The following is an 11,986-nucleotide window of genomic DNA, read 5'->3' on the forward strand; positions in this document are numbered from 1 at the left end:
TTGATACATATTATTCATATATTTATGGATGTATTGCCGGCAATTGTGTAAAAAAGAAAATGGTAACAGAAGCGTGAAAAAGCAAATTTGTAAGTTAGTTTCAGAATGCAAGTAAAAATTAGGATTTAGATTCTTTCAAATTAGTATTGTCAGAATTAGAATTTAGACACATTCTGGATGTATGGTTTAAAATGGGCTTACAGGTGTAAATTGTAAGAGTATTCTAATTATATTGAAAAAAATATATTAATTTTCGCAACTAAAACACCATACATATCTCTACTCTTTATCAAATGCAATCCAAACAATGCATTAATTTGACTGATTCTCATTAGATTTGTTTACTTTACCTTAGTAATATGTAAATTTCTTGACCAACATAGAAATTTCCATCTGCATTCTTATTATTTTTCCTAGACAATCATTGCTGAGGAGTCAGAAGAGTCTATAAAATACTGTCACATAACAATTTGTACGACACACAAAGGCTTTAATAAGTAAAGTGTAGGAGTAGTATAGAAGCCCATATTTTACTATATATCTCCTCCAAGGTACGGAATATTACTCAGTAATACTGATCATTTCTAACCACAAGGGTTGTCAGCAGGAAAGAGCCCTTACACATCTCCCTGTACCGAATGTTCTTACTAGCACCCAAATATTGACACATGTACACTTACTCTACCCCCCACACACACTCTCTCTAACACATACTTACTATAACACACACTAAAACATACTGACATTTTTGCAACTCTCTCCTCTATTGCACTGCACACCATTACCTTTTTTAATATAGTTGCCCATACACTGTGGGGTCCGACATTCTGTTTGAAGAATTTGGACCATCCTGCAGTGGCTGGCAGAGTCCCAATTTCAGCTTTGTATTTTTGCAAATAAGCATAATTAATACCTTATGTCAATCATGCATAAATTATTATATGTTTTACACTAACAACACAAATGACTATAATAAATGATTTTCTATGTACCAAAGCTGACCTTTCCCAGGGAGATTTAATTAGGATATTTAATGGTTTTGTTAAGTGATTTGTGGATGGCTCTGTCCAAATAATATGTAACCTATACAGTGACTATTACACACTCGTCTGAAATATCGATATGATTACTTTAGAAAAATACAAATTCTACCACGTGTGTTAGCATATAATAGAATTTACTATAATGAAGGTCTAAAGTGCCTTTCAAAACATTTGGTAAATGTCTTGCATGTTTAATATATGGAAGAAGGCAAGAGACAAAAAGAAAACCATACTAATTAAATTATGGTTAGGGTCACACAGAAGTATATTTAATGATAAGAAGACCATGTATGAGAGAGCATTGTCTTAAGGCCTTTGTGTGTCAGGTCCAGGATTTAAATGTTAAGTCTTGAAGGTAGGAAATGCCGTTGGACTGCCTTGAAAATTGGATCAGCAGATAACTAGTGGGGAAAGCAAGCCTTCAGGCAGAATTTTACATATAGTGAAATTGACGTTTTTGAGTCATAGTTTGAATTGAGTTTTAGGAGAAAATTATGAGAGAAAGTAAAATAATATATTCGTGTCTAAGGAGTGGGAAGGTATGAGCAATGCTATTTAAATAGAGTGAAGGCAGAATCTGGTGTAAAATTGAATGCAAGAGGTTAAAGAAAATGAAGAGGCATGTCCAAAAGAAGCCCACTTACAGCCCCCTCTACTTTGGTCCAGCCAGGGGACAGGGACGTGTTCACTAATTGGGAGTGTGAGGTAAGCACAGCGCATTTTATGTGCAAACAGGGAAAAGAAAAAATGTCTCAGGCTGCCATGTCTCAGGCTCATACAAATGTATAATACGAGGCCTACCAACAGTGTGAGCATGCTGCAAATACAGTGTATTGGCTGTACGATGTATACAAAAAACAAAAACTGTCTGCGCTTCTTACCCTAATAAAGTTGGCAACAAATATATAAACATAATATAAATGAGAGGTTTTGGTTATATGAATTGGCCAAAGCATAATTAAGCTCACCCGCCACGTCTCCCTAGTGAGAGTGTGCCTTGACGTGGCATTTATTTACAGTACGCTCAACTGCTACATCTTTGAATAATGTATTTTTTTACCTGGATTTACATTACTTTATTGGTGGTAATGATGTAGGCTGCTTAAGGTTTGATATGCTGGTTAGAATGTTTCTCTGCAAAGGACAGTTAAGTTTACCTTAGACATATGAACACCTGGTTTTAAAAGACCATGTACATTTGCAACATCATTCTCTAATAAGACGTCATGTATCAAAGGCTTGTGATGCCAGCATCTTGCTTTATATCCTGAAGACCTCATGTTACGGAAGTAAAAATATTGGTAATTTAATGGAAAATTGTGTCATTTGGTATGTTATACAAATGTCTATTACTACTTAGAGTGTGTGTAAATTAGCTTTGCTTAACTGATAGAGTTTTAATCCAGGTCATTACCTCAATTTATGCACTTCATCTCTGTTTTATTTAAACACTACTCTAAATTTAAAATAGAAAGTAGAGTTTGTGCTTGTATCTGTCAGTCAAATAGTCATACAAGTTGGAGGTCAAGTATATCACTCAAATCCATCAGTACATCTAGTAGTTAAGTTGGTGGTTGAGTTGTCAAGTGTGTTAGAAACATTCCCGAACAAAGCTATTCCTAAAATCTAGAAATATTGGATGAAATACTGTTTTTAAAATGCTGGGAATAATTCATTCAGCCATATTTTAGTTTGCGTCCTGTTAGGACCTAAATGTTATTTCAGTATCACACACAACAGATGTTATTATTACAGATTTCTTCTGCTGTTGCAAACCCCTGTCCCTGAATGGCCTTCTTGCATTGTGCAGACATGTAGGTCAGTTCTTTAAAGGAGCACAGTCACCATTAAATGCCTCACAGAAGCATTGTCTTAAATGTATTTGCTTTTCACTGTATATATATTATATATATACATTTTAGCCTCTAAAAGTCATCTGATAACTACTTATAGCCTGCTTAGTTTTCTGTAACTGTTCTAGGTGTCAAGTAGGTGTCAGCTTTACTATTTTCTTCCCAATAGCATCTGTCCACAATTACTAATGCTATCTAAGCCAATTTCAAGGGAAGTTCAATGAGACAAATTCTGATAACTGAAATATAGATATAGACTGCAGCTTTGCTTTATTTTAATGCTTTTTAACGTATTTGTATTGTATATTATTCGTATTTTTCTCCTGAAGAAGCCAACTAGTTTGGTGAAACGCGTAGAGATCTTTTTCCATACGGATATCCTGTATTCTGCTGGATGCTTGTTTCCATATTGCGCTTTTAGCATAACATTTCTGTTGTGCCAACTGACTTGTGAGTTTATCCAGTTTTTTTCTTATTAAATATATCTTTTACCATACTGCACTATTGGTGGTTTTTCATCTACATTTCAGGATCTGCCAAGATCAGTTGCTACCTGATGAGCCTCTATCACCAGTTACTCTTGTGAGTGCATTATATATACACCACACAGATATATTGTTTGAACTTGCTACACTATTGTATTGTTATTTTTTCTCCACATGTCCTTGCGCCCCTTGTTCGATATATAGTTATGATCACTGATCCCACCGCTATATACATAAAATGAATTTCTAAAGCTTGCTGTAAAATCTTATTAAAAATGTGTGGAAGCTAATGAAACAGATTGGCTCATGAAACAGGTGTAGGCTAAGCTAGACTCACCCTCAATATAAAGAAAATCTTCTACATGGACAAAAACACAAAATGAGGGAAAATGTTTGAGCCGGCTCGGCTACAGCTTACACTCCTCTACTTTTTATGAACCAGGCTAAGCCTACTCTTATTTTAGTTTGAGCCTCCATTTGCCGTGCTTATGAAGGGCTTTTGATATCTCACACAGCAGAGTTTACTGCCTTCTTGGTGTGAGAACCCTGTGATAACCAGTAACTTCCCTGCATAACAATCTCCATCTACAAGGAGGCCTACTTCTTGTCCTTCCTTACTGTACATGGCAGTGTGACCGTACTGCTTTGTGGGCACACACAAGTATGTTGCGTTGCATGCCTTACAAATTTTCTCCCCACTGACTTCCTGCGGCCTCATTTCCTGACAGATTTTTCCTATTTAAATTCCACGCCTTTGGTTGGACCTTGTCCTTGATGTAGCTCTGCGTGCTGATCCAGTTTGTTCCTTGTAAGCCACGTGATGGCAGATTCTGAATCTGATTTGGCCTGATGACCACTTGACAGCACTCAAGTAAGTCAATTTAAACTGCAGCTCATACATTTATGAAGAACCAAGTTGCTCTCAGGCTGAGTCAAGCGCTGTCAATCTAGATACGATGAGTTACCTGCTGTAAAGCTTGTGCTTGGATCTGTCAGTTATAGAAGTTGAAGGTCAAGTCTATCATTCAAATCCATTAGCAGATTTAGGTGGTAGTTGAGTTAGTTGTCATATTATTTAATCACATGCCTGAACAAAGCTTTTTCTGAAAACTCTTGCATCTTTTGCAGTGCAATAGAGGGAAAATTCTATGTAGAACTTCTCATTTGGCTTGATGCTGATGCAAAGTAGAAGATCCAGCTTGTTTCTGTGATGCTGCTTTGGTCTTCTAATTCAGCTTGATACTGACAATTCTGCCCCACAATACAAGACTCGTCTTATTCCTTCCTATGTTTGCATCGGGGGTTGTTTTCATAACAAATGTGATTATCCTATTGTAAGAACCCAAAAATTAGGTTGGGTCTCTCAAGAAAATAGCCCCGTAAGCAAATTTTGCATGTTCATTTGCATCTCCACCAACTAAGATGGAAGAATTTGAGTATCCAGAAGACCTGTACAATAAAAAAACAACTCAATGCGATACAGCACAGGGCAGGACTGACAATCTAGTTCTCTTATGCAATTCATAAACAGACACCAAATTATACATATGCTATTTACTTGCCTTGAGCAATGCAGTATATTGTGCATATGGTCATTGAGCACAGCTCATTAGTTAACGATGTATCATTCATTGTACAGAAGAAGGGCAATACTGCACTTGTTGGAATCTACATGTTCTCACGCACATCCGTTCCATGAAGCAGATACATTCGAGTTACATTTACAGAACACTGACTTTCTAAAAATAAGTAAGTAGCTAGAGATATTGTTTGAAAAATATAACAAAGTAAAAGGTCTAAAAACTAGCTGAAAAAATGTATTTTTCACATGGATTTATGTTTTTAGTCTGCAGGATGATTTTAACTCACTTCTCAACAGTTAAAGAAATGTGCTGTGAAATCCTTAATATATTTGTCAATGGAAACCGCTTACCCAACAAAGCATTACCAAGAGCCGAGCTACTGTTTCCATTAGATATTGGTCATATTGGTTATTTAAGAGTATACCTATACATAATAATAATCTGCTGTGTGACAGTGTTGCTCAGTGTATGAAGAATTCCTATAGATCATTGATTTAATAATGCAAGTCTGAGAATTCTGCATACTGGTTTTCTGCTAACAATTGCCCTGCAGCTTGTTTAATACAGGTCTTCTTTTTTCTACCCAATATAGAACCCCTACAAAATAACAGAAGTTAAATAGATATTCATGAAATATTTAATTTAAACAGCAGTTCCAGTGTCGCGAACGCACCCCATAATTATTTGGCCCCACAAAATAATGGCTGGGTTTTCCTACCTATGTGCTTGGATTTGTTTAACTATAGATTTCTAGCATTATTAATGGCTGATCTAAATTAGTCATCATTCTCTCAATGACAAGCAAACTGCATTCATATCATGTAAGTGGTGTTAAAGGTTAATGATAGTGAGTTTTACATTTGAAACTATTGGAATATGAAAAGATTTGAAGATGAGTGAAGTGTGAAGGCATATTATCATCTGAAAAAAATAGACAAAAATGCTAATTTAAAACAGATTTATTGCCTGGACAGATTTCTACTTGCAACCATTTAGATCTTTCATTTGGGGAAAGTTTGTTAAATATTGATATTATTAATATCTTTTAACGTGTGTTATCTACCTGTTATCTTGCACCTAAGGTTACAATACTAGAAGGTCGCTTACAAAGCAATACAAATACTGTGGTTTTCTTGTTTATGTCTACAGAACTATAATGAAGCCCTCCCCAAACAAACCTAGGCTGGATGTGATAACATAGCGTTATTCCATATGTTCTTGGGCTTAACAGACTTCCACAATGCATACATGTGAAGTGCAACAAGGATGTCAGTGCTATGCCCAAGGAGAAAAAGACTATGTAAGAAGGAGGGAAGTAAGATAGTTGAGGGGGAACAAAGCTAGAGGACAGAGAATCCTCCGGTGCATCATAAGGAGAACAAACATCTTTGATGATGTCATCATCTAGTTAGCATGATCCAGATTCAACTATCTGATTCTTTTCATAGTGACCATATTTGCATGTACTGGCCCAGGAATCCACTGCTAGATAATGCCACTGCCCATCGGATAGGGTATTTAACTAGGATATCAGGGAGATCACAGGAGATTTCCATTTCATAGCTAATAAGACTTTTGCAGCTATAAATATGTGGCCCGCTAGCATCTTTTTGTATTATGGTAACTACTCCTGAAAGATGTGCAATAGCGTCAGCTCTGGAGAGGGTGGTGATTTTAATCTTTTGACCTATACATGTGAATACATTATTCCAGAATCATGAGAAGTGTAGGCAGGATCACCATGTGTGAATCATGGAACCTAGCTGGTTACAGTTCCTCCAACATAGGTTGAAAGATATGGGCATACTTTATACTATTTATTGTATATTTGTACTCAGTATGCTATCTTTCTCAATTCTCCTTATCTTGTTTGCTTTGTTTCTTTTTCGCAATGAATATACTTTGTTGCCTTTAAACTGCATATTTCATATATTAGCAATGCTAGGTGTATCCCTACCCTTTTTTTAAGGGTTACTCTAGTAAAATTGCCACTAACATACTGTGCAACTGTATAATTCAAATAACTATTTAAACATGTTGAAAGATGTTTAAGAGGGTGAATCCTGCTGATTCAGCTGTGTTTTACATCACTTTGAATGTACCCAGTGGTCTTATTTGTGCTGAGTAATTTCCTGGTCTTGCTTCTGTTGCGTGTTTTTAAACCACTAAATTCACATACAGGGTCAGATGAAAAAGCTCTGCGGTCTTTTGGGAAATCAGAGCTTACTAAAATTGTTGCACCTCAATGCAGATAATGTAATTATGCTATTTAGTAGACAAGTAATGCACTGCAAAGTTACATCTTAATTAAACGAGCAATTTTATGTACACCCGTAAAGCATAACTTTTTGCATTGATTTAGTAAACTATGCGCCTTTGGAATTTATATCTATTTTATTCTGTTTAGAAATGCAGTTGCTCCTGTTTAGCTGGAAGAGTGGTTAATTGCTTTATTTTCTGGCTTTGACAGCTCATGCACTTGCACATTTCATTATTGTACATTGACTATTTAGAACTAGTAAATATTTCCTAAAACAAATTTTTCAAGGTTTCACGCATAAGAGCATGACTAAGAGTAACTTGATATGTTGACTTACAGCTGTTTATTAGATAAATAGGTACTGGTTCAGTCATTTGGTAGTTTATTCTAAAAATGTTACCTTTTGGCGGCAAAAACTGCCTAAATGGGTTTTTAACTATATGAGTGAAAAAGCCATTTAATTGTGAAAACATCTTTAGCTTTTCTGATAGAAAGTTATTTTTAGTTTTAGCTTAGAATTTTGAGAAAATGAAGTATATCTACTGAGATACGACATGTGTTCAGCTCATGGGCTGCAGATCCATGGCCATGATGTCAGCTTTCACTGCTCCTGCAAGAAGGAATGCTTGTTTTGGTACATGGCAGCTGAGGCAATCTACTTAAGATCCCTTCTGTCACTCAAAGTGAACATCACTCACCCCAGGTGATAGCAGGCCAAACAGACAATGTTGCTCACCTTGAGAAGGCAGCCTGTATATACAGTATGTAATGCCCAGAAGGAAACTGAAGTGTGCTATGTAATGCCCTGCTGTATGTAGCCAGTATTGCGTAATGTATGAGATTTTCTGTTATTGTGATATGGAAAACTCAATAAAAGTTTGAGTAAAAAATAATTTTTGCTCCTTTTAAGGGTGTTGTATATAAATGGAGCTCAGTGTCAAATAGGTATTTAAATTGACTCTCACCGCTGCCCTCTGGTGCTTGATGTGGGGAAAAAAACGGAAAGAAACCAGATAAAGCCCACCAGACTAGCATTTACAAGGTCATTCACTCACACAAAGAAATGACAAACATACAGTTATTTAATCCTCCTTAAACCTGTACAGCAACACGAAGTGTTCAAAAACCCGCTGCATGTAATAAACCACCTGACGCATTTCGTGCATCTGATAAGCATAGATATAGAACGGTCAATGGGAAGCCCATTCAAAGACGTTTTAACACAAAGTTATGCCATCTAATAAAAGAAGCGTGCAAAAGCCTTAAAGAGGAAAGGGTCAAATGGGAAACTCAAACCCTATGCCTCAAACCTGAAAAGAGAACTTTCATATGCCTACACAGTTTCAAACAATAAAAGTACATCATTCAGAAAATACATTCCATTTGACCTACGGTCTTGAATAAATACCAACAGGCATCATTTAAACAGCAGGTCTAGCACATGAAAAGGCTGAAAATATATGCAATACTAATGAATTGTACCAATATTTGATATTCAAATCAATAACACCAAATGAATTGTGTGATAAACAAAATACAGGTTTTACGAGCCTACCTTACTCCAAGCTGTAATTAATATGCTGTAATTCTAGAATACACAATAAATGGATTCCCTCAAAGCTAGATATGAATTTATTTAGAAACATGGCATATCATTTTGTTTAGACTTTTTCTGCAACATACCTGTGAGAACTAGTTCTAAGAGCATGTACAAAGAGCGCCAAGTACAAAAAATCTAAAATCAACTTGGCTATCGATCTACAATGTTCCAGGTTCAAGCCGTTGACATTCAACGATCAAGATTAGGTCAGATTATTGTCATGTAGTGGTTTGAATGTGCAGCGACACACGTCTACATATTAAAAAATACTCATCTGGCATTTCAGCAGTATTGTTATAGCGAACGGTCTAGGAATGATCAGATATTAAGGAGGAAAATAGCAAAACTTTTTTGTCCGCAGGAAGAGCTATGGATGTATGAACTGAACTTCAAAAATGTATTTTATGCTATGCTGAGTATATGATAAAGTAGTTATTATTCCAGCCCCAATTTAAGTTACTATGTTGTACTATGTTGTACTAAGCGCACCCTGGTTGGCTATTACATAGTGTATGTTTCAACTCATTTCAACTCACAAACTCCAACATCACATTAAAAGTACATTTTTCAGCTAGGGATTTGGCATAGTAAATCGGCCAGTTGGTTCTTTTCTGCCGTCAATATCTCTTTTCCACAGCATAAAATAGACACATTTACAAATGCTATTTATTAGATAAAACAGGTGTTTTTGAAATTCTAAGAAAATTGTTGCCAGGAGAAAAAGTTGCTATATTTTCTCTGCCAACACAGAGTTATCACTAAGAATCTAAGAACCAGAGGAAGCTAATCACATAGTAATTAAAAATATATATGGTACAGTAAAACAAGTAACCATAAAAATAAGAAAAATAACTAAAGATACCAATAAAGATATTATCTTTAATTAATGAGACATTTACTTAGCGTTATATTTATCTAATTTTAGATAATTAGGAGTTCTTGTAAAACTTGAAACTTGATGGACTTGTTCGAATTCAACCTTATTAACTTCAACTTTGGTAAGAGAGAAAATGCATTTACAAGTTGTTACTCCAAAGAGCAGAACTGAACACAGAGGAACCTAGTTAATTATTTAATTATACGGAATAGGGCAAAGCACAGGGAAATACGAGAGATCTAACCCAGGTCATTTGATCTACTTGAAACCTTGCTAAAGATAATGCATAAACAATTGCTGAATGGAAAGTAAGTTGAGACCCTGTTAACTAATGCACAATAGTTTTGTAAATACAATATTCTTGTGACCCGTGCTCTTGTGATAGTTAAATATTACATTAAAAATCCTTATCGTTTCTTTGAGATAAGTGGCTGTAGTGGAGCTGTCCAAGGTAGGATCTCTTCACTGTTATTTCTTTACTTCCCTATGTTCTCCTTTTTGCCTAACACATCTGATTAACAAACGAGACCCCAGACAAATAGACACACCAGTATATTTTACATGTTTTGCTATTAAACAAGTCGTTCTAAGGTATGGTATGATAGAAATCTAAGGATCAGTTTTTATAAAGAAAAGGTACCTATGACATATTGCCCTGTAGTGTTAATCTTGTTACAGGTGGTTAGGGTGGTTTACTAAGGAGGTAGTGCTTCAGAACATTACACCACGTTGGTACGCTATGTGCCACAACTATTACTATAAGTTAATGTTCATGGCTTGTGTCTACTATGTGTGTATATATATATATATATATATGTATATAGACAAGAATAAAATAAGAATAGAGAGAGAATGAGATTATCCTTATATATCTATACCATCTAAAGTCCTAAAAGTGTATTGGAAGATTATATAACAAATATTATATATATATATATATATATATATATATATATATACACACATAAATATTTGACAGAACAAATATATGTTACTAAAGAGGACAGGATACTTACTATATTACCTCCTTGGGTGTATTTGTATGTTTGTAAAGTAAAGACTATGTGTAAAGTAAATGTCTATGGACAAGGAGTCAGAAAAGATATTGTGGAACGAAATGGCTATAAAGCTGCATAAAAAAGGGAATTTGTTTTGTTAACATGAGCTACTCACTATGCATCCTTTAATACATGCAAATACCGTATATATTATCTGAATGCGGTGTTCTAAATATTACACGTAATATCCCTCTATGATAATGAACGGGTACAGGTTATTAATGAGTTTTACATTAATTTAAATATTTATCTTGCAAAAGCGATGGTCTATTTTTTATACATTTTAAGTATATATGTGATCCATATGTTTAAATACAAACACCTGTCACTCCAATAACTAAAAAAAACATTGCAAGATTGTTTTTTTCTTTAAATTGTATCCCTGCCCACATGTTAGTGTTATTATATATGTGTTTCTAAAATACTGTAATATTTTCCAGCATTATTTTAAGGAGAGTTGAAATCAAGCTTAACGTCATTATAGATGTATGCTAAAAAAGGGTTTACGGCCCTCCTCGTGCCATCTAAGGTTCTGAGGTCACCTTCTACTCTAACATCATAGCCACGGAGTCCGTTTAAAATAATAGCCTAATTATAATAATTTTTTATTTTAAATATTTTTTTTCCAATTTTAGTAAAATATAACAACAAATATTAATAATTTTTGATTATACATAGATACAAGGAAAGTGCGTTTTAAGGTAAGGTGCAAGATCAAGAGATCTCATTCAAAGCAGAGTGAGTTAACGAAATTGCAACATCAGCCCAAGCCGCCCAAGCAGCAATTTTAAAGAAATCCAATAGCTTTATTTTAATTAAAATTCCCTTTTGTGCCTAAGAAAACTTTAAAACTACTGAAACGTGTATGCGGTTTTCTTTGAAGAAATGCAGTCGCACTGTGGTTTCTTCGGATTATTGAAATTAATCCTTTTAATACCAGGGGGACCAAGCAAAGCATTGATCTGTGCCATATGGACATCTTCAAATCAAAAAGTTGGGTGGGTGGGATCTGGATCGGAAAGAGTAAAGTCATTTGTAGATCTGTAATTCCATGTGGCACTTACATAATCATTTGGTGAGTGGGAACACATTGTATACACAACGTACTTTTCGAATAAGCCAGGCTGGGTTGGTTTGATTTGTTAGTTCTTCCACACGGAAAATCTTTTATCAGCTAGATTATTTAACTCTTACCGCATGTGTTAACACTGTTTATTTTTTTCACAG

Source organism: Spea bombifrons, chromosome 6 (genome assembly GCF_027358695.1).
Source record: "Spea bombifrons isolate aSpeBom1 chromosome 6, aSpeBom1.2.pri, whole genome shotgun sequence".
Classification (NCBI taxonomy): domain Eukaryota; kingdom Metazoa; phylum Chordata; class Amphibia; order Anura; family Pelobatidae; genus Spea; species Spea bombifrons.